This window comes from Chiloscyllium punctatum, chromosome 32 (assembly GCF_047496795.1).
Source record: "Chiloscyllium punctatum isolate Juve2018m chromosome 32, sChiPun1.3, whole genome shotgun sequence".
NCBI lineage: Eukaryota > Metazoa > Chordata > Chondrichthyes > Orectolobiformes > Hemiscylliidae > Chiloscyllium > Chiloscyllium punctatum.
The window spans coordinates 74,142,756-74,168,036 of NC_092770.1; positions in this window are offsets into that span (position 1 = coordinate 74,142,756).

Genomic DNA, 25,281 nt, shown 5'->3' on the forward strand with positions numbered 1-25,281 from the left:
CCCCTCTGTTTCTGCCCCTCTGTTTCAGCCCCTCTGTCTCTCGCCCTCTGTTTCAGCCCCTCTGTTTCTCACCCCCTGTTTCAGCCCCTCTGATTCAGCCCCTCTGTTTCTCGCCCCCTGTTTCAGCCCCTCTGTTTTAGCCCCTCTGTTTCACCCCCTCTGTTTCAGCCCCTCTGTTTCTCGCCCTCTGTTTCAACCCCTCGGTTTCTCGCCCTCTGTTTTAGCCCCTCTGTTTCAGCCCCTCTGTTTCAGCCCCTCTGTTTCTCGCCCTATGTTTCAGCCCCGCTGTTTCAGCCCCTCTGTTTCTCGCCCTCTGTTTCAGCCCCTCTGTTTCTCGCCCTCTGTTTCAGCCCATCTGTTTCAGCCCCTCTGTTCAGCCACTCGGTTTCTCGCCCTCTGTTTCAGCCCCTCTGTTTCTCGCCCTCTGTTTCAGCCCATCTGTTTCAGCCCCTCTGTTCAGCCACTCGGTTTCTCGCCCTCTGTTTCAGCCCCTCTGTTTCAGCCCCTCTGTTTCAGCCCCTCTGTTCAGCCCCTCGGTTTCTCGCCCTCTGTTTCAGCCCCTCGGTTTCTCGCCCTCTGTTTCAGACCCTCTGTTTCTCGCCCTCTGTTTCAGCCCCTCTGTTTCAGCCCCTCTGTTTCAGCCCCTCTTTTTCTCGCCCTCTCTTTCAGCCCCTCTGTTTCAGCCCCTCTGTTTCAGCCCCCCTGTTTCTCGCACCCTGTTTCAGCCCATCTGTTTCAGCCCCTCTGTTTCTCGCCCTCTGTTTCAGCCCCTCTGTTTCTCGCCCTCTGTTTCTCGCCCCCTGTTTCAGCCCCTCTGTTTCAGCCCCTCTGTTTCAGCCCCTCTGTTTCAGCCCCTCTATTTCTCGCCCCTGTTTCAGCCCCGCTGTTTCAGCCCCTCTGTTTCAGCCCCTCTGTTTCTAGCCCTCTGTTTCAGCCCCTCTGTTTCAGCCCCTCTGTTTCAGCCCCTCGGTTTCTCGCCCTCTGTTTCTCGCCCCCTGTTTCAGCCCCTCTGTTTCAGCCCCTCGGTTTCTCGCCCTCTGTTTCAGCCCCTCTGTTTCAGCCCCTCTGTTTCTCGCCCTCTGTTTCAGCCCCTCTGTTTCTCGCCCTCTGTTTCAGCCCATCTGTTTCAGCCCCTCTGTTCAGCCACTCGGTTTCTCGCCCTCTGTTTCACCCCCTCGGTTTCTCGCCCTCTGTTTCAGCCCCTCTGTTCCAGCCCCTCTGTTTCTCGCCCTCTGTTTCAGCCCCTCTGTTTCTCGCCCTCTGTTTCAGCCCCTCTGTTTCTCACCCTCTGTTTCAGCCCCTCTGTTTCAGCCCCTCTGTTTCTCGCCCCCTGTTTCAGCCCCTCTGTTTCAGCCCCTCTGTTTCTCGCCCTCTGTTTCAGCCCCTCTGTTTCTCGCCCTCTGTTTCTCGCCCTCTGTTTCAGCCCCTCTGTTTCAGCCCCTCTGTTTCTCGCCCTCTGTTTCAGCCCCTCTGTTTCTCGCCCTCTGTTTCAGCCCATCTGTTTCAGCCCCTCTGTTCAGCCACTCGGTTTCTCGCCCTCTGTTTCAGCCCCTCTGTTTCTCGCCCTCTGTTTCTCGCCCTCTGTTTCAGCCCCACTGTTTCTTCCCCTCTGTTTCTCGCCCTCTGTTTCAGACCCTCTGTTTCAGCTCCTCTGTTTCAGCACCTCTTTTTCTCACCCACTGTTTCAGCCCCTCTGCTTCTCGCCCTCTGTTTCAGCCCCTCTGTTTCAGCCCCTCCGTTTCTCGTCCTCTGTTTCAGCCCCTCTGTTTCAGCTCCTCTGTTTCAGCCCCTCTGTTTCTCGCTCTCTTATTCAGCCCCTCTGTTTCTCGCCCTCTGTTTCAGCCCCTCTGTTTGAGCCCCTCTGTTTCAGCCCCTCTGTTTCTCGCCCTCTGTTTCAGCCCCTCGGTTTCTCGCCCTCTGTTTCAGCCCCTCTGTTTCAGCCCCTCTGTTTCTCGCCCTCTGTTTCAACCCCTCGGTTTCTCGCCCTCTGTTTTAGCCCCTCTGTTTCAGTCCCTCTGTTTCACCACTCGGTTTCTCACCCTCTGTTTCAGCCCCACTGTTTCAGCCCCTCTGTTTCACCACTCGGTTTCTCACCCTCTGTTTCAGCCCCACTGTTTCAGCCCTTCTGTTTCTCGCCCTCTGTTTCAGCCCCTCTGTTTCAGCCCCTCTGTTTATCGCCCTCTGTTTCTCGCCCCCTGTTTCAGCCCCTCTGTTTCAGCCCCTCTGTTTCAGCCCCTCTGTTTCTCGCCCTCAGTTTCAGCCCCTCTGTTTCAGCCCCTCTGTTTCTCGCCCTCTGTTTCTCGCCCCCTGTTTCAGCCCCTCTGTTTCAGCCCCTCGGTTTCTCGCCCTCTGTTTCAGCCCCTCTGTTTCAGCCCCTCTGTTTCTCGCCCTCTGTTTCTCGCCCTCTGTTTCCGCCCCTCAGTTTCTTGCCCCCTGTTTCTCGCCCCCTGTTTCAGCCCCTCTCTTTCAGCCCCTCTGTTTCTCGCCCCATGTTTCAGCCCCTCTGTTTCAGCCCCTCTGTTTCTCGCCCACTGTTTCAGACCCTCTGTTTCAGCCCCTCTGTTTCTCGCCCTCTGTTTCAGCCCCTCTGTTTCTCGCCCTCTGTTTCTCGCCCTCTGTTTCAGCCCCTCTGTTTCAGCCCCTCTGTTTCAGCCCCTCTGTTTCTCGCCCTCTGTTTCAGCCCCGCTGTTTCAGCCCCTCTGTTTCAGCCCCTCTGTTTCTAGCCCTCAGTTTCAGGCCCTCTGTTTCAGCCCCTCTGTTTCAGCCCCTCTGTTTCTCGCCCTCTGTTTCTCGCCCCCTGTTTCAGCCCCTCTGTTTCAGCCCCTCTGTTTCTCGCCCTCTGTTTAAGCCCCTCTGTTTCAGCCCTTCTGTTTCAGCCCCTCTGCTTCAGCCCCTCTGTTTCTCGCCGTCTGTTTCTCGCCCTCTGTTTCTCGCCTTCTTTTTCAGCCCCTCTGTTTCAGCACCTCTGTTTCAGCCCCTCTGTTTCAGCCCCTCGGATTCTCGCCCTCTGTTTCAGCCCCTCTGTTTCTCGCCCTCTGTTTCTCGCACTCTGTTTCAGCCCATCTGTTTCAGCCGCCCTGTTCAGCCGCTCGGTTTCTCGCCCTCTGTTTCAGCCCCTCGGTTTCTCGCCCTCTGTTTCAGCCCCTCTGTTTCAGCCCTCTGTTTCAGCCCCTCTGTTTCAGCCCCTCTGTTTCTCGCCCTCTGTTTCAGCCCCTCTGTTTCTCGCCCTCTGTTTCAGCCCCTCTGTTTCTCACCCTCTGTTTCAGCCCTCTGTTTCAGCCCCTCTGTTTCAGCCCCTCTGTTTCTCGCCCTCTGTTTCAGCCCCTCTGTTTCTCGCCCCCTGTTTCAGCCCCTCTGTTTCAGCCCCTCTGTTTCTCGCCCCCTGTTTCAGCCGCTCTGTTTCAGCCCCTCTGTTTCTCGCCCCTTGTTTCAGCCCCTCTGTTTCAGCCCCTCTGTTTCTCGCCCCGTGTTTCAGTCCCTCTGTTTCTCGCCCTCTGTTTCAGCCCCTCTGTTCCAGCCCCTCTGTTTCAGCCCCTCTGTTTCAGCCCCTCTGTTTCTAGCCCTCTGTTTCAGCCGCTCTGTTTCAGCCCCTCTGTTTCAGCCCCTCTGTTTCTCGCCTTCCGTTTCTCGCCCCCTGTTTCAGCCCCACTTTTTCAGCCCCTCGGTTTCTCGCCTTCTGTTTCAGCCCCTCTGTTTCAGCCCCTTTGTTTCAGCCCCTCTGTTTCAGCCCCTCTGTTTCTCGCCCTCTGTTTCAGCCCCTCTGTTTCTCGCCCTCTGTTTCAGCCCCTCTGTTTCAGCCCCTCTCTTTCAGCCCCTCTGTTCAGCCCCTCGGTTTCTCGCCCTCTGTTTCAGCCACTCGGTTTCTCGCCCTCTGTTTCAGCCCCTCTGTTTCAGCCCCTCTGTTTCTCGCCCTCTGTTTCAGCCCCTCTGTTTCTCGCCCTCTGTTTCAGCCCCTCTGTTTCTCACCCTCTGTTTCAGCCCCTCTCTTTCAGCCCCTCTGTTTCTCGCCCTCTGTTTCAGCCCCTCGGTTTCTCGCCCTCTGTTTTAGCCCCTCTGTTTCAGCCCCTCTGTTTCAGCCCCTCTGTTTCAGCCCCTCTGTTTCTCGCCCTCTGTTTCAGCCCCTCTGTTTTAGCCCCTCTGTTTCAGCCCCTCTTTTTCTCGCCCTCTCTTTCAGCCACTCTGTTTCAGCCCCTCTGTTTCAGCCCCTCTGTTTCAGCCCCTTTTTTTCTCGCCCTCTGTTTCAGCCCCACTGTTTCAGCCCCTCTGTTTCTCGCCCTCTGTTTCAGCCCCTCTGTTTCAGCCCCTCTTTTTCTAGCCCTCTGTTTCAGCGCCTCTGTTTCAGCCCCTCTGTTTCTGCCCCTCTGTTTCAGCCCCTCTGTCTCTCGCCCTCTGTTTCAGCCCCTCTGTTTCTCACCCCCTGTTTCAGCCCCTCTGATTCAGCCCCTCTGTTTCTCGCCCCCTGTTTCAGCCCCTCTGTTTTAGCCCCTCTGTTTCACCCCCTCTGTTTCAGCCCCTCTGTTTCTCGCCCTCTGTTTCAACCCCTCGGTTTCTCGCCCTCTGTTTTAGCCCCTCTGTTTCAGCCCCTCTGTTTCAGCCCCTCTGTTTCTCGCCCTCTGTTTCAGCCCCGCTGTTTCAGCCCCTCTGTTTCTCGCCCTCTGTTTCAGCCCCTCTGTTTCTCGCCCTCTGTTTCAGCCCATCTGTTTCAGCCCCTCTGTTCAGCCACTCGGTTTCTCGCCCTCTGTTTCAGCCCCTCTGTTTCTCGCCCTCTGTTTCAGCCCATCTGTTTCAGCCCCTCTGTTCAGCCACTCGGTTTCTCGCCCTCTGTTTCAGCCCCTCTGTTTCAGCCCCTCTGTTTCAGCCCCTCTGTTCAGCCCCTCGGTTTCTCGCCCTCTGTTTCAGCTCCTCGGTTTCTCGCCCTCTGTTTCAGACCCTCTGTTTCTCGCCCTCTGTTTCAGCCCCTCTGTTTCAGCCCCTCTGTTTCAGCCCCTCTTTTTCTCGCCCTCTCTTTCAGCCCCTCTGTTTCAGCCCCTCTGTTTCAGCCCCTCTTTTTCTCGCCCTCTGTTTCAGCCCCACTGTTTCAGCCCCTCTGTTTCTCGCCCTCTGTTTCAGACCCTCTGTTTCTCGCCCCCTGTTTCTCGCCCCCTGTTTCAGCCCCTCTGTTTCAGCCCCTCTGTTTCTCGCCCCATGTTTCAGCCCCTCTGTTTCAGCCCCCCTGTTTCTCGCACCCTGTTTCAGCCCCTCTGTTTCAGCCCCTCTGTTTCTCGCCCTCTGTTTCAGCCCCTCTGTTTCTCGCCCTCTGTTTCTCGCCCCCTGTTTCAGCCCCTCTGTTTCAGCCCCTCTGTTTCAGCCCCTCTGTTTCAGCCCCTCTATTTCTCGCCCTCTGTTTCAGCCCCGCTGTTTCAGCCCCTCTGTTTCAGCCCTCTCTGTTTCTAGCCCTCTGTTTCAGCACCTCTGTTTCTCGCCCTCTGTTTCAGCCCCTCGGTTTCTCGCCCTCTGTTTTAGCCCCTCTGTTTCAGCCCCTCTGTTTCAGCCCCTCTGTTTCAGCCCCTCTGTTTCTCGCCCTCTGTTTCAGCCCCTCTGTTTTAGCCCCTCTGTTTCAGCCCCTCTTTTTCTCGCCCTCTCTTTCAGCCACTCTGTTTCAGCCCCTCTGTTTCAGCCCCTCTGTTTCAGCCCCTTTTTTTCTCGCCCTCTGTTTCAGCCCCACTGTTTCAGCCCCTCTGTTTCTCGCCCTCTGTTTCAGCCCCTCTGTTTCAGCCCCTCTTTTTCTCGCCCTCTGTTTCAGCGCCTCTGTTTCAGCCCCTCTGTTTCTGCCCCTCTGTTTCAGCCCCTCTGTCTCTCGCCCTCTGTTTCAGCCCCTCTGTTTCTCACCCCCTGTTTCAGCCCCTCTGATTCAGCCCCTCTGTTTCTCGCCCCCTGTTTCAGCCCCTCTGTTTTAGCCCCTCTGTTTCACCCCCTCTGTTTCAGCCCCTCTGTTTCTCGCCCTCTGTTTCAACCCCTCGGTTTCTCGCCCTCTGTTTTAGCCCCTCTGTTTCAGCCCCTCTGTTTCAGCCCCTCTGTTTCTCGCCCTCTGTTTCAGCCCCGCTGTTTCAGCCCCTCTGTTTCTCGCCCTCTGTTTCAGCCCCTCTGTTTCTCGCCCTCTGTTTCAGCCCATCTGTTTCAGCCCCTTTGTTCAGCCACTCGGTTTCTCGCCCTCTGTTTCAGCCCCTCTGTTTCTCGCCCTCTGTTTCAGCCCATCTGTTTCAGCCCCTCTGTTCAGCCACTCGGTTTCTCGCCCTCTGTTTCAGCCCCTCTGTTTCAGCCCCTCTGTTTCAGCCCCTCTGTTCAGCCCCTCGGTTTCTCGCCCTCTGTTTCAGCTCCTCGGTTTCTCGCCCTCTGTTTCAGACCCTCTGTTTCTCGCCCTCTGTTTCAGCCCCTCTGTTTCAGCCCCTCTGTTTCAGCCCCTCTTTTTCTCGCCCTCTCTTTCAGCCCCTCTGTTTCAGCCCCTCTGTTTCAGCCCCTCTTTTTCTCGCCCTCTGTTTCAGCCCCACTGTTTCAGCCCCTCTGTTTCTCGCCCTCTGTTTCAGACCCTCTGTTTCTCGCCCCCTGTTTCTCGCCCCCTGTTTCAGCCCCTCTGTTTCAGCCCCTCTGTTTCTCGCCCCATGTTTCAGCCCCTCTGTTTCAGCCCCCCTGTTTCTCGCACCCTGTTTCAGCCCCTCTGTTTCAGCCCCTCTGTTTCTCGCCCTCTGTTTCAGCCCCTCTGTTTCTCGCCCTCTGTTTCTCGCCCCCTGTTTCAGCCCCTCTGTTTCAGCCCCTCTGTTTCAGCCCCTCTGTTTCAGCCCCTCTATTTCTCGCCCTCTGTTTCAGCCCCGCTGTTTCAGCCCCTCTGTTTCAGCCCTCTCTGTTTCTAGCCCTCTGTTTCAGCCCCTCTGTTTCAGCCCCTCTGTTTCAGCCCCTCGGTTTCTCGCCCTCTGTTTCTAGACCCCTGTTTCAGCCCCTCTGTTTCAGCCCCTCGGTTTCTCGCCCTCTGTTTCAGCCCCTCTGTTTCAGCCCCTCTGTTTGTCGCCCTCTGTTTCAGCCCCTCTGTTTCTCGCCCTCTGTTTCAGCCCATCTGTTTCAGCCCCTCTGTTCAGCCACTCGGTTTCTCGCCCTCTGTTTCACCCCCTCGGTTTCTCACCCTCTGTTTCAGCCCCTCTGTTCCAGCCCCTCTGTTTCTCGCCCTCTGTTTCAGCCCCTCTGTTTCTCGCCCTCTGTTTCAGCCCCTCTGTTTCTCACCCTCTGTTTCAGCCCCTCTGTTTCAGCCCCTCTGTTTCTCGCCCCCTGTTTCAGCCCCTCTGTTTCAGCCCCTCTGTTTCTCGCCCTCTGTTTCAGCCCCTCTGTTTCTCGCCCTCTGTTTCAGCCCCTCTGTTTCAGCCCCTCTGTTTCAGCCCCTCTGTTTCTCGCCCTCTGTTTCAGCCCCTCTGTTTCTCGCCCTCTGTTTCAGCCCATCTGTTTCAGCCCCTCTGTTCAGCCACTCGGTTTCTCGCCCTCTGTTTCAGCCCCTCTGTTTCTCGCCCTCTGTTTCTCGCCCTCTGTTTCAGCCCCACTGTTTCTGCCCCTCTGTTTCTCGCCCTCTGTTTCAGACCCTCTGTTTCAGCTCCTCTGTTTCACACCTCTTTTTCTCACCCACTGTTTCAGCCCCTCTGCTTCTCACCCTCTGTTTCAGCCCCTCTGTTTCAGCCCCTCCGTTTCTCGCCCTCTGTTTCAGCCCCTCTGTTTCAGCTCCTCTGTTTCAGCCCCTCTGTTTCTCGCTCTCTTATTCAGCCCCTCTGTTTCTCGCCCTCTGTTTCAGCTACTCTGTTTGAGCCCCTCTGTTTCAGCCCCTCTGTTTCTCGCCCTCTGTTTCAGCCCCTCGGTTTCTCGCCCTCTGTTTCAGCCCCTCTGTTTCAGCCCCTCTGTTTCTCGCCCTCTGTTTCAACCCCTCGGTTTCTCGCCCTCTGTTTTAGCCCCTCTGTTTCAGTCCCTCTGTTTCACCACTCGGTTTCTCACCCTCTGTTTCAGCCCCACTGTTTCAGCCCCTCTGTTTCACCACTCGGTTTCTCACCCTCTGTTTCAGCCCCACTGTTTCAGCCCTTCTGTTTCTCGCCCTCTGTTTCAGCCCCTCTGTTTCAGCCCCTCTGTTTATCGCCCTCTGTTTCTCGCCCCCTGTTTCAGCCCCTCTGTTTCAGCCCCTCTGTTTCAGCCCCTCTGTTTCTCGCCCTCAGTTTCAGCCCCTCTGTTTCAGCCCCTCTGTTTCTCGCCCTCTGTTTCTCGCCCCCTGTTTCAGCCCCTCTGTTTCAGCCCCTCGGTTTCTCGCCCTCTGTTTCAGCCCCTCTGTTTCAGCCCCTCTGTTTCTCGCCCTCTGTTTCTCGCCCTCTGTTTCCGCCCCTCTGTTTCTCGCCCCATGTTTCTCGCCCCCTGTTTCAGCCCCTCTCTTTCAGCCCCTCTGTTTCTCGCCCCATGTTTCAGCCCCTCTGTTTCAGCCCCTCTGTTTCTCGCCCACTGTTTCAGACCCTCTGTTTCAGCCCCTCTGTTTCTCGCCCTCTGTTTCAGCCCCTCTGTTTCTCGCCCTCTGTTTCAGCCCCTCTGTTTCAGCCCCTCTGTTTCAGCCCCTCTGTTTCTCGCCCTCTGTTTCAGCCCCGCTGTTTCAGCCCCTCTGTTTCAGCCCCTCTGTTTCTAGCCCTCAGTTTCAGGCCCTCTGTTTCAGCCCCTCTGTTTCAGCCCCTCTGTTTCTCGCCCTCTGTTTCTCGCCCCCTGTTTCAGCCCCTCTGTTTCAGCCCCTCTGTTTCTCGCCCTCTGTTTCAGCCCCTCTGTTTCAGCCCTTCAGTTTCAGCCCCTCTGCTTCAGCCCCTCTGTTTCTCGCCGTCTGTTTCTCGCCCTCTGTTTCTCGCCTTCTTTTTCAGCCCCTCTGTTTCAGCACCTCTGTTTCAGCCCCTCTGTTTCAGCCCCTCGGTTTCTCGCCCTCTGTTTCAGCCCCTCTGTTTCTCGCCCTCTGTTTCAGCCCCTCTGTTTCTCGCACTCTGTTTCAGCCCATCTGTTTCAGCCGCCCTGTTCAGCCGCTCGGTTTCTCGCCCTCTGTTTCAGCCCCTCGGTTTCTCGCCCTCTGTTTCAGCCCCTCTGTTTCAGCCCTCTGTTTCAGCCCCTCTGTTTCAGCCCCTCTGTTTCTCGCCCTCTGTTTCAGCCCCTCTGTTTCTCGCCCTCTGTTTCAGCCCCTCTGTTTCTCACCCTCTGTTTCAGCCCTCTGTTTCAGCCCCTCTGTTTCAGCCCCTCTGTTTCTCGCCCTCTGTTTCAGCCCCTCTGTTTCTCGCCCCCTGTTTCAGCCCCTCTGTTTCAGCCCCTCTGTTTCTCGCCCCCTGTTTCAGCCGCTCTGTTTCAGCCCCTCTGTTTCTCGCCCCTTGTTTCAGCCCCTCTGTTTCAGCCCCTCTGTTTCTCGCCCCTTGTTTCAGCCTATCTGTTTCTCGCCCTCTGTTTCAGCCCCTCTGTTTCTCGCCCTCTGTTTCAGCCCCTCTGTTCCAGCCCCTCTGTTTCAGCCCCTCTGTTTCTCGCCTTCCGTTTCTCGCCCCCTGTTTCAGCCCCACTTTTTCAGCCCCTCGGTTTCTCGCCTTCTGTTTCAGCCCCTCTGTTTCAGCCCCTTTGTTTCAGCCCCTCTGTTTCAGCCCCTCTGTTTCTCGCCCTCTGTTTCAGCCCCTCTGTTTCTCGCCCTCTGTTTCAGCCCCTCTGTTTCAGCCCCTCTGTTTCAGCCCCTCTGTTCAGCCCCTCGGTTTCTCGCCCTCTGTTTCAGCCACTCGGTTTCTCGCCCTCTGTTTCAGCCCCTCTGTTTCTCGCACTCTGTTTCAGCCCCTCTGTTTCTCGCCCTCTGTTTCAGCCCCTCTGTTTCTCACCCTCTGTTTCAGCCCCTCTCTTTCAGCCCCTCTGTTTCTTGCCCTCTGTTTCAGCCCCTCGGTTTCTCGCCCTCTGTTTTAGCCCCTCTGTTTCAGCCCCTCTGTTTCAGCCCCTCTGTTTCAGCCCCTCTGTTTCTCGCCCTCTGTTTCAGCCCCTCTGTTTTAGCCCCTCTGTTTCAGCCCCTCTTTTTCTCGCCCTCTCTTTCAGCCACTCTGTTTCAGCCCCTCTGTTTCAGCCCCTCTGTTTCAGCCCCTCTTTTTCTCGCCCTCTGTTTCAGCCCCACTGTTTCAGCCCCTCTGTTTCTCGCCCTCTGTTTCAGCCCCTCTGTTTCAGCCCCTCTTTTTCTCGCCCTCTGTTTCAGCGCCTCTGTTTCAGCCCCTCTGTTTCTGCCCCTGTGTTTCAGCCCCTCTGTCTCTCGCCCTCTGTTTCAGCCCCTCTGTTTCTCACCCCCTGTTTCAGCCCCTATGATTCAGCCCCTCTGTTTCTCGCCCCCTGTTTCAGCCCCTCTGTTTTAGCCCCTCTGTTTCACCCCCTCTGTTTCAGCCCCTCTGTTTCTCGCCCTCTGTTTCAACCCCTCGGTTTCTCGCCCTCTGTTTTAGCCCCTCTGTTTCAGCCCCTCTGTTTCAGCCCCTCTGTTTCTCGCCCTCTGTTTCAGCCCCGCTGTTTCAGCCCCTCTGTTTCTCGCCCTCTGTTTCAGCCCCTCTGTTTCTCGCCCTCTGTTTCAGCCCATCTGTTTCAGCCCCTCTGTTCAGCCACTCGGTTTCTCGCCCTCTGTTTCAGCCCCTCTGTTTCTCGCCCTCTGTTTCTCGCCCTCTGTTTCAACCCCACTGTTTCAGCCCCTCTGTTTCTCGCCCTCTGTTTCAGACCCTCTGTTTCAGCTCCTCTGTTTCAGCACCTCTTTTTCTCACCCACTGTTTCAGCCCCTCTGCTTCTCGCCCTCTGTTTCAGCCCCTCTGTTTCAGGCCCTCTGTTTCAGCCCCTCTGTTTCAGCCCCTCGGTTTCTCGCCCTCTGTTTCAGCCCCTCTGTTTCAGCTCCTCTGTTTCAGCCCCTCTGTTTCTCGCTCTCTTATTCAGCCCCTCTGTTTCTCGCCCGCTGTTTCAGCCCCTCTGTTTGAGCCCCTCTGTTTCAGCCCCTCTGTTTCTCGCCCTCTGTTTCAGCCCCTCGGTTTCTCGCCCTCTGTTTCAGCCCCTCTGTTTCAGCCCCTCTGTTTCAGCCCCTCTGTTCCAGCCCCTCTGTTTCAGCCCATCTGTTTCAGCCCCTCTGTTTCTAGCCCTCTGTTTCAGCCCCTCTGTTTCAGCCCCTCTGTTTCAGCCCCTCTGTTTCTCGCCCTCTGTTTCTCGCCCCCTGTTTCAGCCCCACTGTTTCAGCCCCTCGGTTTCTCGCCCTCTGTTTCAGCCCCTCTGTTTCAGACCCTTTGTTTCAGCCCCTCTGTTTCAGCCCCTCTGTTTCTCGCCCTCTGTTTCAGCCCCTCTGTTTCTCGCCCTCTGTTTCAGCCCCTCTGTTTCAGCCCCTCTGTTTCAGCCCCTCTGTTCAGCCCCTCGGTTTCTCGCCCTCTGTTTCAGCCCCTCTGTTTCTCGCCCTCTGTTTCAGCCCCTCTGTTTCAGCCCCTCTGTTTCAGGCCCTCTGTTTCAGCCCCTCTGTTTCAGCCCCTCGGTTTCTCGCCCTCTGTTTCAGCCCCTCTGTTTCAGCTCCTCTGTTTCAGCCCCTCTGTTTCTCGCTCTCTTATTCAGCCCCTCTGTTTCTCGCCCGCTGTTTCAGCCCCTCTGTTTGAGCCCCTCTGTTTCAGCCCCTCTGTTTCTCGCCCTCTGTTTCAGCCCCTCGGTTTCTCGCCCTCTGTTTCAGCCCCTCTGTTTCAGCCTCTCTGTTTCGGCCCCTCTGTTTCTCGCCCTCTGTTTCAACCCCTCGGTTTCTCGCCCTCTGTTTTAGCCCCTCTGTTTCTCGCCCTCAGTTTCAGCCCCTCTGTTTCAGCCCCTCTGTTTCTCACCCTCTGTTTGAGCACCTCGGTTTCTCGCCCTCTGTTTCAGCCCCTCGGTTTCTCGCCCTCTGTTTCAGCCCCTCTGTTTCTCGCCCTCTGTTTCAGCCCCTCTGTTTCTCGCCCTCTGTTTCAGCCCCTCTGTTTCTCACCCTCTGTTTCAGCCCTCTGTTTCAGCCCCTCTGTTTCAGCCCCTCTGTTTCTCGCCCTCTGTTTCAGCCCCTCTGTTTCTCGCCCCCTGTTTCATCCCCTCTGTTTCAGCCCCTCTGTTTCTCGCCCCCTGTTTCAGCCCCTCTGTTTCAGCCCCTCTGTTTCTCGCCCCTTGTTTCAGCCCCTCTGTTTCAGCCCCTCTGTTTCTCGCCCCTTGTTTCAGCCCCTCTGTTTCTCGCCCTCTGTTTCAGCCCCTCTGTTTCTCGCCCTCTGTTTCAGCCCCTCTGTTCCAGCCCCTCTGTTTCAGCCCCTCTGTTTCAGCCCCTCTGTTTCTAGCCCTCTGTTTCAGCCGCTCTGTTTCAGCCCCTCTGTTTCAGCCCCTCTGTTTCTCGCCTTCCGTTTCTCGCCCCCTGTTTCAGCCCCACTTTTTCAGCCCCTCGGTTTCTCGCCTTCTGATTCAGCCCCTCTGTTTCAGCCCCTTTGTTTCAGCCCCTCTGTTTCAGCCCCTCTGTTTCTCGCCCTCTGTTTCAGCCCCTCTGTTTCTCGCCCTCTGTTTCAGCCCCTCTGTTTCAGCCCCTCTGTTTCAGCCCCTCTGTTCAGCCCCTCGGTTTCTCGCCCTCTGTTTCAGCCACTCGGTTTCTCGCCCTCTGTTTCAGCCCCTCTGTTTCAGCCCCTCTGTTTCTCGCCCTCTGTTTCAGCCCCTCTGTTTCTCGCCCTCTGTTTCAGCCCCTCTGTTTCTCACCCTCTGTTTCAGCCCCTCTCTTTCAGCCCCTCTGTTTCTCGCCCTCTGTTTCAGCCCCTCGGTTTCTCGCCCTCTGTTTTAGCCCCTCTGTTTCAGCCCCTCTGTTTCAGCCCCTCTGTTTCTCGCCCTCTGTTTCAGCCCCTCTGTTTTAGCCCCTCTGTTTCAGCCCCTCTTTTTCTCGCCCTCTCTTTCAGCCACTCTGTTTCAGCCCCTCTGTTTCAGCCCCTCTGTTTCAGCCCCTCTTTTTCTCGCCCTCTGTTTCAGCCCCACTGTTTCAGCCCCTCTGTTTCTCGCCCTCTGTTTCAGCCCCTCTGTTTCAGCCCCTCTTTTTCTCGCCCTCTGTTTCAGCGCCTCTGTTTCAGCCCCTCTGTTTCAGCCCCTCTGTTTCAGCCCCTCTGTCTCTCGCCCTCTGTTTCAGCCCCTCTGTTTCTCACCCCCTGTTTCAGCCCCTCTGATTCAGCCCCTCTGTTTCTCGCCCCCTGTTTCAGCCCCTCTGTTTTAGCCCCTCTGTTTCAGCCCCTCTGTTTCACCCCCTCTGTTTCAGCCCCTCTGTTTCTCGCCCTCTGTTTCAACCCCTCGGTTTCTCGCCCTCTGTTTTAGCCCCTCTGTTTCAGCCCCTCTGTTTCTCGCCCTCTGTTTCAACCCCTCGGTTTCTCGCCCTCTGTTTCAGCCCCTCTGTTTCAGCCCCTCTGTTTCTCGCCCTCTGTTTCAGCCCCTCTGTTTCTCGCCCTCTGTTTCAGCCCATCTGTTTCAGCCCCTCTGTTCAGCCACTCGGTTTCTCGCCCTCTGTTTCAGCACGTCGGTTTCTCGCCCTCTGTTTCAGCCCCTCTGTTTCAGCCCTCTGTTTCAGCCCCTCTGTTTCAGCCCCTCTGTTTCTCGCCCTCTGTTTCAGCCCCTCTGTTTCTCGCCCTCTGTTTCAGCCCCTCTGTTTCTCACCCTCTGTTTCTGCCCCTCTGTTTCAGCCCCTCTGTTTCTCGCCCCCTGTTTCAGCCCCTCTGTTTCAGCCCCTCTGTTTCTCGCCCTCTGTTTCAGCCCCTCTGTTTCTCGCCCTCTGTTTCTCGACCTCTGTTTCAGCCCCTCTGTTTCAGCCCCTCTGTTTCTCGCCCTCTGTTTCAGCCCCTCTGTTTCTTGCCCTCTGTTTCAGCCCATCTGTTTCAGCCCCTCTGTTCAGCCACTCGGTTTCTCGCCCTCTGTTTCAGCCCCTCTGTTTCTCGCCCTCTGTTTCTCGCCCTCTGTTTCAGCCCCACTGTTTCAGCCCCTCTGTTTCTCGCCCTCTGTTTCAGACCCTCTGTTTCAGCTCCTCTGTTTCAGCACCTCTTTTTCTCACCCACTGTTTCAGCCCCTCTGCTTCTCGCCCTCTGTTTCAGCCCCTCTGTTTCAGGCCCTCTGTTTCAGCCCCTCTGTTTCAGCCCCTCGGTTTCTCGCCCTCTGTTTCAGCCCCTCTGTTTCAGCTCCTCTGTTTCAGCCCCTCTGTTTCTCGCTCTCTTATTCAGCCCCTCTGTTTCTCGCCCGCTGTTTCAGCCCCTCTGCTTGAGCCCCTCTGTTTCAGCCCCTCTGTTTCTCGCCCTCTGTTTCAGCCCCTCGGTTTCTTGCCCTCTGTTTCAGCCCCTCTGTTTCAGCCCCTCTGTTTCGGCCCCTCTGTTTCTCGCCCTCTGTTTCAACCCCTCGGTTTCTCGCCCTCTGTTTTAGCCCCTTCTGTTTCTCGCCCTCAGTTTCAGCCCCTCTGTTTCAGCCCCTCTGTTTCTCACCCTCTGTTTGAGCACCTCGGTTTCTCGCCCTCTGTTTCAGCCCCTCTGTTTCAGCCCCTCTGTTTCACCCCTCGGTTTCTCACCCTCTGTTTCAGCCCCACTGTTTCGGCCCTTCTGTTTCTCGACCTCTGTTTCAGCCCCTCTGTTTCAGCCCCTCTGTTTCTCGCCCTCTGTTTCTCGCCCCCTGTTTCAGCCCCTCTGTTTCAGCCCCTCTGTTTCAGCCCCTCTGTTTCTCGCCCTCAGTTTCAGCCCCTCTGTTTCAGCCCCTCTGTTTCAGCCCCTCTGTTTCTCGCCCTCTGTTTCTCGCCCCCTGTTTCAGCCCCTCTGTTTCAGCCCCTCGGTTTCTCGCCCTCTGTTTCAGCCCCTCTGTTTCAGCCCCTCTGTTTCTCGCCCTCTGTTTCTCGCCCTCTGTTTCTCGCCCTCTGTTTCAGCCCCTCTGTTTCAGCCCCTCTGTTTCAGACCCTCTGTTCAACCCCTCGGTTTCTCGCCCTCTGTTTCAGCCCCTCTGTTTCAGCCCCTCTGTTTCAGCCCCTCTGTTTCGCGCCCTCTGTTTCAGCCCCTCTGTTTCAGCCCCTCTGTTTCAGACCCTTTGTTTCAGCCCCTCTGTTTCAGCCCCTCTGTTTCTCGCCCTCTGTTTCAGCCCCTCTGTTTTAGCCCCTCTGTTTCAGCCCCTCTTTTTCTCGCCCTCTCTTTCAGCCACTCTGTTTCAGCCCCTCTGTTTCAGCCCCTCTGTTTCAGCCCCTCTTTTTCTCGCCCTCTGTTTCAGCCCCACTGTTTCAGCCCCTCTGTTTCTCGCCCTCTGTTTCAGCCCCTCTGTTTCAGCCCCTCTTTTTCTCGCCCTCTGTTTCAGCGCCTCTGTTTCAGCCCCTCTGTTTCAGCCCCTCTGTTTCAGCCCCTCTGTCTCTCGCCCTCTGTTTCAGCCCCTCTGTTTCTCACCCCCTGTTTCAGCCCCTCTGATTCAGCCCCTCTGTTTCTCGCCCCCTGTTTCAGCCCCTCTGTTTTAGCCCCTCTGTTTCAGCCCCTCTGTTTCACCCCCTCTGTTTCAGCCCCTCTGTTTCTCGCCCTCTGTTTCAACCCCTCGGTTTCTCGCCCTCTGTTTTAGCCCCTCTGTTTCAGCCCCTCTGTTTCTCGCCCTCTGTTTCAACCCCTCGGTTTCTCGCCCTCTGTTTCAGCCCCTCTGTTTCAGCCCCTCTGTTTCTCGCCCTCTGTTTCAGCCCCTCTGTTTCTCGCCCTCTGTTTCAGCCCATCTGTTTCAGCCCCTCTGTTCAGCCACTCGGTTTCTCGCCCTCTGTTTCAGCACGTCGGTTTCTCGCCCTCTGTTTCAGCCCCTCTGTTTCAGCCCTCTGTTTCAGCCCCTCTGTTTCAGCCCCTCTGTTTCTCGCCCTCTGTTTCAGCCCCTCTGTTTCTCGCCCTCTGTTTCAGCCCCTCTGTTTCTCACCCTCTGTTTCTGCCCCTCTGTTTCAGCCCCTCTGTTTCTCGCCCCCTGTTTCAGCCCCTCTGTTTCAGCCCCTCTGTTTCTCGCCCTCTGTTTCAGCCCCTCTGTTTCTCGCCCTCTGTTTCTCGACCTCTGTTTCAGCCCCTCTGTTTCAGCCCCTCTGTTTCTCGCCCTCTGTTTCAGCCCCTCTGTTTCTTGCCCTCTGTTTCAGCCCATCTGTTTCAGCCCCTCTGTTCAGCCACTCGGTTTCTCGCCCTCTGTTTCAGCCCCTCTGTTTCTCGCCCTCTGTTTCTCGCCCTCTGTTTCAGCCCCACTGTTTCAGCCCCTCTGTTTCTCGCCCTCTGTTTCAGACCCTCTGTTTCAGCTCCTCTGTTTCAGCACCTCTTTTTCTCACCCACTGTTTCAGCCCCTCTGCTTCTCGCCCTCTGTTTCAGCCCCTCTGTTTCAGGCCCTCTGTTTCAGCCCCTCTGTTTCAGCCCCTCGGTTTCTCGCCCTCTGTTTCAGCCCCTCTGTTTCAGCTCCTCTGTTTCAGCCCCTCTGTTTCTCGCTCTCTTATTCAGCCCCTCTGTTTCTCGCCCGCTGTTTCAGCCCCTCTGCTTGAGCCCCTCTGTTTCAGCCCCTCTGTTTCTCGCCCTCTGTTTCAGCCCCTCGGTTTCTTGCCCTCTGTTTCAGCCCCTCTGTTTCAGCCCCTCTGTTTCGGCCCCTCTGTTTCTCGCCCTCTGTTTCAACCCCTCGGTTTCTCGCCCTCTGTTTTAGCCCCTTCTGTTTCTCGCCCTCAGTTTCAGCCCCTCTGTTTCAGCCCCTCTGTTTCTCACCCTCTGTTTGAGCACCTCGGTTTCTCGCCCTCTGTTTCAGCCCCTCTGTTTCAGCCCCTCTGTTTCACCCCTCGGTTTCTCACCCTCTGTTTCAGCCCCACTGTTTCGGCCCTTCTGTTTCTCGACCTCTGTTTCAGCCCCTCTGTTTCAGCCCCTCTGTTTCTCGCCCTCTGTTTCTCGCCCCCTGTTTCAGCCCCTCTGTTTCAGCCCCTCTGTTTCAGCCCCTCTGTTTCTCGCCCTCAGTTTCAGCCCCTCTGTTTCAGCCCCTCTGTTTCAGCCCCTCTGTTCCAGCCCCTCTGTTTCTCGCCCCCTGTTTCAGCCCCTCTGTTTCAGCCCCTCGGTTTCTCGCCCTCTGTTTCAGCCCCTCTGTTTCAGCCCCTCTGTTTCTCGCCCTCTGTTTCTCGCCCTCTGTTTCTCGCCCTCTGTTTCAGCCCCTCTGTTTCAGCCCCTCTGTTTCAGACCCTCTGTTCAACCCCTCGGTTTCTCGCCCTCTGTTTCAGCCCCTCTGTTTCAGCCCCTCTGTTTCGCGCCCTCTGTTTCAGCCCCTCTGTTTCAGCCCCTCTGTTTCAGACCCTTTGTTTCAGCCCCTCTGTTTCAGCCCCTCTGTTTCTCGCCCTCTGTTTCAGCCCCTCTGTTTCTCGCCCTCTGTTTCAGCCCCTCTGTTTCAGCCCCTCTGTTTCAGACCCTCTGTTCAGACCCTCGGTTTCTCGCCCTCTGTTTCAGCCCCTCTGTTTCTCGCCCTCTGTTTCAGCCCCTCTGTTTCAGCCCCTCTGTTTCTCGCCCTCTGTTTCAGCCCCTCTGTTTCTCGCCCTCTGTTTCAGCCCCTCTGTTTCTCACTCTCTGTTCCAGCCCCTCTGTTTCAGCCCCTCTGTTTCAGCCCCTCTGTTTCTCGCCCTCTGTTTCAGCCCCTCGGATTCTCGCCCTCTGTTTCAGCCCCTCTGTTTCAGCCCCTCTGTTTCTCGCCCTCTGTTTCAGCCCCTCTGTTTCAGCCCCTCTGTTTCAGCCCCTCTTTTTCTCGCCCTCTCTTTCAGCCCCTCTGTTTCAGCCCCTCTGTTTCAGCCCCTCTTTTTCTCGCCCTCTGTTTCAGCCCCACTGTTTCAGCCCCTCTGTTTCTCGCCCTCTGTTTCAGCCCCTCTGTTTCTCGCCCCCTGTTTCTCGCCCCCTGTTTCAGCCCCTCTGTTTCAGCCCCTCTGTTTCTCGCCCCATGTTTCTCGCCCCCTGTTTCAGCCCCTCTGTTTCTCGCCCTCTGTTTCAGCCCCTCTGTTTCAGCCCCTCTGTTTCTCGCCCTCTGTTTCAGCCCCTCTGTTTCTCGCCCCCTGTTTCTCGCCCCCTGTTTCAGCCCCTCTGTTTCAGCCCCCCTGTTTCTCGCCCCCTGTTTCAGCCCCTCTGTTTCAGCCCCTCTGTTTCTCGCCCTCTGTTTCAGCCCCTCTGTTTCTCGCCCTCTGTTTCTCGCCCTCTGTTTCAGCCCCTCTGTTTCAGCCCCTCTGTTTCAGCCCCTCTGTTTCAGCCCCTCTGTTTCTCGACCTCTGTTTCAGCCCCGCTCTTTCAGCCCCTCTGTTTCAGCCCCTCTGTTTCTAGCCCTCTGTTTCAGCCCCTCTGTTTCAGCCCCTCTGTTTCAGCCCCTCTGTTTCTCGCCCTCTGTTTCTCGCCCCCTGTTTCAGACCCTCTGTTTCACCCCCTCGGTTTCTCGCCCTCTGTTTCAGCCCCTCTGTTTCAGCCCCTCTGTTTCTCGCCCTCTGTTTCAGCCCCTCTGTTTCAGCCCCTCTGTTTCAGCCCCTCTGTTCCAGCCCCTCTGTTTCAGCCCCTCTGTTTCAGCCCCTCTGTTTCAGCCCCTCTGTTTCTCGCCCTCTGTTTCTCGCCCTCTGTTTCAGCCCCTCTGCTTCTCGCCCTCTGTTTCTCACCCTCTGTTTCAGCCCCTCTGTTTCAGCCCCTCTGTTCCAGCCCCTCTGTTTCAGCCCATCTGTTTCAGCCCCTCTGTTTCTAGCCCTCTGTTTCAGCCCCTCTGCTTCAGCCCCTCTGTTTCAGCCCCTCTGTTTCTCGCCCTCTGTTTCTCGCCCCCTGTTTCAGCCCCACTGTTTCAGCCCCTCGGTTTCTCGCCCTCTGTTTCAGCCCCTCTGTTTCAGACCCTTTGTTTCAGCCCCTCTGTTTCAGCCCCTCTGATTCTCGCCCTCTGTTTCAGCCCCTCTGTTTCTCGCCCTCTGTTTCAGCCCCTCTGTTTCAGCCCCTCTGTTTCAGACCCTCTGTTCAGCCCCTCGGTTTCTCGCCCTCTGTTTCAGCCCCTCTGTTTCTCGCCCTCTGTTTCAGCCCCTCTGTTTCAGCCCCTCTGTTTCTCGCCCTCTGTTTCAGCCCCTCTGTTTCTCGCCCTCTGTTTCAGCCCCTCTGTTTCTCACTCTCTGTTCCAGCCCCTCTGTTTCAGCCCCTCTGTTTCAGCCCCTCTGTTTCTCGCCCTCTGTTTCAGCCCCTCGGATTCTCGCCCTCTGTTTCAGCCCCTCTGTTTCAGCCCCTCTGTTTCTCGCCCTCTGTTTCAGCCCCTCTGTTTCAGCCCCTCTGTTTCAGCCCCTCTTTTTCTCGCCCTCTCTTTCAGCCCCTCTGTTTCAGCCCCTCTGTTTCAGCCCCTCTTTTTCTCGCCCTCTGTTTCAGCCCCACTGTTTCAGCCCCTCTGTTTCTCGCCCTCTGTTTCAGCCCCTCTGTTTCTCGCCCCCTGTTTCTCGCCCCCTGTTTCAGCCCCTCTGTTTCAGCCCCTCTGTTTCTCGCCCCATGTTTCAGCCCCTCTGTTTCAGCCCCCCTGTTTCTCGCCCCCTGTTTCAGCCCCTCTGTTTCAGCCCCTCTGTTTCTCGCCCTCTGTTTCAGCCCCTCTGTTTCTCGCCCTCTGTTTCTCGCCCTCTGTTTCAGCCCCTCTGTTTCAGCCCCTCTGTTTCAGCCCCTCTGTTTCAGCCCCTCTGTTTCTCGCCCTCTGTTTCAGCCCCGCTCTTTCAGCCCCTCTGTTTCAGCCCCTCTGTTTCTAGCCCTCTGTTTCAGCCCCTCTGTTTCAGCCCCTCTGTTTCAGCCCCTCGGTTTCTCGCCCTCTGTTTCTCGCCCCCTGTTTCAGACCCTCTGTTTCACCCCCTCGGTTTCTCGCCCTCTGTTTCAGCCCCTCTGTTTCAGCCCCTCTGTTTCTCGCCCTCTGTTTCAGCCCCTCTGTTTCTCGCCCTCTGTTTCAGCCCCTCTGTTTCTCACCCTCTGTTTCAGCCCCTCTGTTTCAGCCCCTCTGTTTCTCGCCCCCTGTTTCAGCCCCTCTGTTTCAGCCCCTCTGTTTCTCGCCCTCTGTTTCAGCCCCTCTGTTTCTCGCCCTCTGTTTCTCGCCCTCTGTTTCAGCCCATCTGTTTCAGCCCCTCTGTTTCTCGCCCTCTGTTTCAGCCCCTCTGTTTCTAGCCCTCTGTTTCAGCCCATCTGTTTCAGCCCCTCTGTTCAGCCACTCGGTTTCTCGCCCTCTGTTTCAGCCCCTCTGTTTCTCGCCCTCTGTTTCAGCCCCACTGTTTCTGCCCCTCTGTTTCTCGCCCTCTGTTTCAGACCCTCTGTTTCAGCTCCTCGGTTTCAGCACCTCTTTTTCTCACCCACTGTTTCAGCCCCTCTGTTTCTCGCCCTCTGTTTCAGCCCCTCTGTTTGAGCCCCTCTGTTTCAGCCCCTCTGTTTCAGCCCCTCTGTTCCAGCCCCTCTGTTTCTCGCCCTCTGTTTCAGCCCCTCTGTTTCTCGCCCTCTGTTTCAGCCCCTCTGTTTCTCACCCTCTGTTTCAGCCCCTCTGTTTCAGCCCCTCTGTTTCTCGCCCCCGGTTTCAGCCCCTCTGTTTCAGCCCCTCTGTTTCTCGCCCTCTGTTTCAGCCCCTCTGTTTCAGCCCCTCTGTTTCAGACCCTCTGTTCAGCCCCTCGGTTTCTCGCCCTCTGTTTCAGCCCCTCTGTTTCTCGCCCTCTGTTTCAGCCCCTCTGTTTCAGCCCCTCTGTTTCTCGCCCTCTGTTTCAGCCCCTCTGTTTCTCGCCCTCTGTTTCAGCCCCTCTGTTTCTCACTCTCTGTTCCAGCCCCTCTGTTTCAGCCCCTCTGTTTCTCGCCCTCTGTTTCAGCCCCTCGGATTCTCGCCCTCTGTTTCAGACCCTCTGTTTAAGCCCCTCTGTTTCTCGCCCTCTGTTTCAGCCCCTCTGTTTCAGCCCCTCTTTTTCTCGCCCTCTCTTTCAGCCCCTCTGTTTCAGCCCCTCTGTTTCAGCCCCTCTTTTTCTCGCCCTCTGTTTCAGCCCCACTGTTTCAGCCCCTCTGTTTCTCGCCCTCTGTTTCAGCCCCTCTGTTTCTCGCCCCCTGTTTCTCGCCCCCTGTTTCAGCCCCTCTGTTTCAGCCCCTCTGTTTCTCGCCCCATGTTTCAGCCCCTCTGTTTCAGCCCCCCTGTTTCTCGCCCCCTGTTTCAGCCCCTCTGTTTCAGCCCCTCTGTTTCTCGCCCTCTGTTTCAGCCCCTCTGTTTCTCGCCCTCTGTTTCTCGCCCTCTGTTTCAGCCCCTCTGTTTCAGCCCCTCTGTTTCAGCCCCTCTGTTTCAGCCCCTTTGTTTCTCGCCCTCTGTTTCAGCCCCGCTCTTTCAGCCCCTCTGTTTCAGCCCCTCTGTTTCTAGCCCTCTGTTTCAGCCCCTCTGTTTCAGCCCCTCTGTTTCAGCCCCTCGGTTTCTCGCCCTCTGTTTCTCGCCCCCTGTTTCAGACCCTCTGTTTCACCCCCTCGGTTTCTCGCCCTCTGTTTCAGCCCCTCTGTTTCAGCCCCTCTGTTTCTCGCCCTCTGTTTCAGCCCCTCTGTTTCTCGCCCTCTGTTTCAGCCCCTCTGTTTCTCACCCTCTGTTTCAGCCCCTCTGTTTCAGCCCCTCTGTTTCTCGCCCCCTGTTTCAGCCCCTCTGTTTCAGCCCCTCTGTTTCTCGCCCTCTGTTTCAGCCCCTCTGTTTCTCGCCCTCTGTTTCTCGCCCTCTGTTTCAGCCCATCTGTTTCAGCCCCTCTGTTTCTCGCCCTCTGTTTCAGCCCCTCTGTTTCTAGCCCTCTGTTTCAGCCCATCTGTTTCAGCCCCTCTGTTCCGCCACTCGGTTTCTCGCCCTCTGTTTCAGCCCCTCTGTTTCTCGCCCTCTGTTTCAGCCCCACTGTTTCTGCCCCTCTGTTTCTCGCCCTCTGTTTCAGACCCTCTGTTTCAGCTCCTCGGTTTCAGCACCTCTTTTTCTCACCCACTGTTTCAGCCCCTCTGTTTCTCGCCCTCTGTTTCAGCCCCTCTGTTTGAGCCCCTCTGTTTCAGCCCCTCTGTTTCAGCCCCTCTGTTCCAGCCCCTCTGTTTCTCGCCCTCTGTTTCAGCCCCTCTGTTTCTCGCCCTCTGTTTCAGCCCCTCTGTTTCTCACCCTCTGTTTCAGCCCCTCTGTTTCAGCCCCTCTGTTTCTCGCCCCCTGTTTCAGCCCCTCTGTTTCAGCCCCTCTGTTTCTCGCCCTCTGTTTCAGCCCCTCTGTTTCTCGCCCTCTGTTTCTCGCCCTCTGTTTCAGCCCCTCTGTTTCAGCCCCTCTGTTTCTCGCCCTCTGTTTCAGCCCCTCTGTTTCTCGCCCTCTGTTTCAGCCCATCTGTTTCAGCCCCTCTGTTCAGCCACTCGGTTTCTCGCCCTCTGTTTCAGCCCCTCTGTTTCTCGCCCTCTGTTTCAGCCCCACTGTTTCTGCCCCTCTGTTTCTCGCCCTCTGTTTCAGACCCTCTGTTTCAGCTCCTCTGTTTCAGCACCTCTTTTTCTCACCCACTGTTTCAGCCCCTCTGCTTCTCGCCCTCTGTTTCAGCCCCTCAGTTTCAGCCCCTCCGGTTCTCGCCCTCTGTTTCAGCCCCTCTGTTTCAGCTCCTCTGTTTCAGCCTCTCTGTTTCTCGCTCTCTTATTCAGCCCCTCTGTTTCTCGCCCTCTGTTTCAGCCACTCTGTTTGAGCCCCTCTGTTTCAGCCCCTCTGTTTCTCGCCCTCTGTTTCAGCCCCTCGGTTTCTCGTCCTCTGTTTCAGCCCCTCTGTTTCAGCCCCTCTGTGTCTCGCCCTCTGTCTCAACCCCTCGGTTTCTCGCCCTCTGTTTTAGCCCCTCTGTTTCAGCCCCTCTGTTTCTCACCCTCTGTTTGAGCACCTCGGTTTCTCGCCCTTTTGTTTCAGCCCCTCTGTTTCAGCCCCTCTGTTTCACCACTCGGTTTCTCACCCTCTGTTTCAGCCCCACTGTTTCAGCCCTTCTGTTTCTCGCCCTCTGTTTCAGCCCCTCTGTTTCAGCCCCTCTGTTTATCGCCCTCTGTTTCTCGCCCCCTGTTTCAGCCCCTCTGTTTCAGCCCCTCTGTTTCAGCCCCTCTGTTTCTCGCCCTCAGTTTCAGCCCCTCTGTTTCAGCCCCTCTGTTTCTCACCCTCTGTTTCTCGCCCCCTATTTCAGCCCCTCTGTTTCAGCCCCTCGGTTTCTCGCCCTCTGTTTCAGCCCCTCTGTTTCAGCCCCTCTGTTTCTCGCCCTCTGTTTCTCGCCCTCTGTTTCCGCCCCTCTGTTTATCGCCCCCTGTTTCTCGCCCCCTGTTTCAGCCCCTCTCTTTCAGCCCCTCTGTTTCTCGGCCCATGTTTCAGCCCCTCTGTTTCAGCCCCTCTGTTTCTCGCCCACTGTTTCAGACCCTCTGTTTCAGCCCCTCTGTTTCTCGCCCTCTGTTTCAGCCCCTCTGTTTCTCGCCCTCTGTTTCTCGCCCTCTGTTTCAGCCCCTCTGTTTCAGCCCCTCTGTTTCAGCCCCTCTGTTTCAGCCCCTCTGTTTCTCGCCCTCTGTTTCAGCCCCGCTGTTTCAGCCCCTCTGTTTCAGCCCCTCTGTTTCTAGCCCTCAGTTTCAGGCCCTCTGTTTCAGCCCCTCTGTTTCAGCCCCTCTGTTTCTCGCCCTCTGTTTCTCGCCCCCTGTTTCAGCCCCTCTGTTTCAGCCCTTCTGCTTCTCGCCCTCTGTTTCAGCCCCTCTGTTTCAGCCCTTCTGTTTCAGCCCCTCTGCTTCAGCCCCTCTGTTTCTCGCCGTCTGTTTCTCGCCCTCTGTTTCTCGCCTTCTTTTTCAGCCCCTCTGTTTCAGCACCTCTGTTTCAGCCCCTCTGTTTCAGCCCCTCGGTTTCTCGCCCTCTGTTTCAGCCCCTCTGTTTCTCGCCCTCTGTTTCAGCCCCTCTGTTTCTCGCACTCTGTTTCAGCCCATCTGTTTCAGCCGCCCTGTTCAGCCGCTCGGTTTCTCGCCCTCTGTTTCAGCCCCTCGGTTTCTCGCCCTCTGTTTCAGCCCCTCTGTTTCAGCCCTCTGTTTCAGCCCCTCTGTTTCAGCCCCTCTGTTTCTCGCCCTCTGTTTCAGCCCCTCTGTTTCTCGCCCTCTGTTTCAGCCCCTCTGTTTCTCACCCTCTGTTTCAGCCCTCTGTTTCAGCCCCTCTGTTTCAGCCCCTCTGTTTCTCGCCCCCTGTTTCAGCCCCTCTGTTTTAGCCCCTCTGTTTCAGCCCCTCTGTTTCACCCCCTCTGTTTCAGCCCCTCTGTTTCTCGCCCTCTGTTTCAACCCCTCGGTTTCTCGCCCTCTGTTTCAGCCCCTCTGTTTCAGCCCCTCTGTTTCTCGCCCTCTGTTTCAGCCCCTCTGTTTCAGCCCCTCTGTTTCTCGCCCTCTGTTTCAGCCCCTCTGTTTCTCGCCCTCTGTTTCAGCCCATCTGTTTCAGCCCCTCTGTTCAGCCACTCGGTTTCTCGCCCTCTGTTTCAGCACGTCGGTTTCTCGCCCTCTGTTTCTCGCCCTCTGTTTCAGCCCATCTGTTTCAGCCCCTCTGTTTCTCGCCCTCTGTTTCAGCCCCTCTGTTTCTAGCCCTCTGTTTCAGCCCATCTGTTTCAGCCCCTCTGTTCAGCCACTCGGTTTCTCGCCCTCTGTTTCAGCCCCTCTGTTTCTCGCCCTCTGTTTCAGCCCCACTGTTTCTGCCCCTCTGTTTCTCGCCCTCTGTTTCAGACCCTCTGTTTCAGCTCCTCGGTTTCAGCACCTCTTTTTCTCACCCACTGTTTCAGCCCCTCTGTTTCTCGCCCTCTGTTTCAGCCCCTCTGTTTGAGCCCCTCTGTTTCAGCCCCTCTGTTTCAGCCCCTCTGTTCCAGCCCCTCTGTTTCTCGCCCTCTGTTTCAGCCCCTCTGTTTCTCGCCCTCTGTTTCAGCCCCTCTGTTTCTCACCCTCTGTTTCAGCCCCTCTGTTTCAGCCCCTCTGTTTCTCGCCCCCTGTTTCAGCCCCTCTGTTTCAGCCCCTCTGTTTCTCGCCCTCTGTTTCAGCCCCTCTGTTTCTCGCCCTCTGTTTCTCGCCCTCTGTTTCAGCCCCTCTGTTTCAGCCCCTCTGTTTCTCGCCCTCTGTTTCAGCCCCTCTGTTTCTCGCCCTCTGTTTCAGCCCATCTGTTTCAGCCCCTCTGTTCAGCCACTCGGTTTCTCGCCCTCTGTTTCAGCCCCTCTGTTTCTCGCCCTCTGTTTCAGCCCCACTGTTTCTGCCCCTCTGTTTCTCGCCCTCTGTTTCAGACCCTCTGTTTCAGCTCCTCTGTTTCAGCACC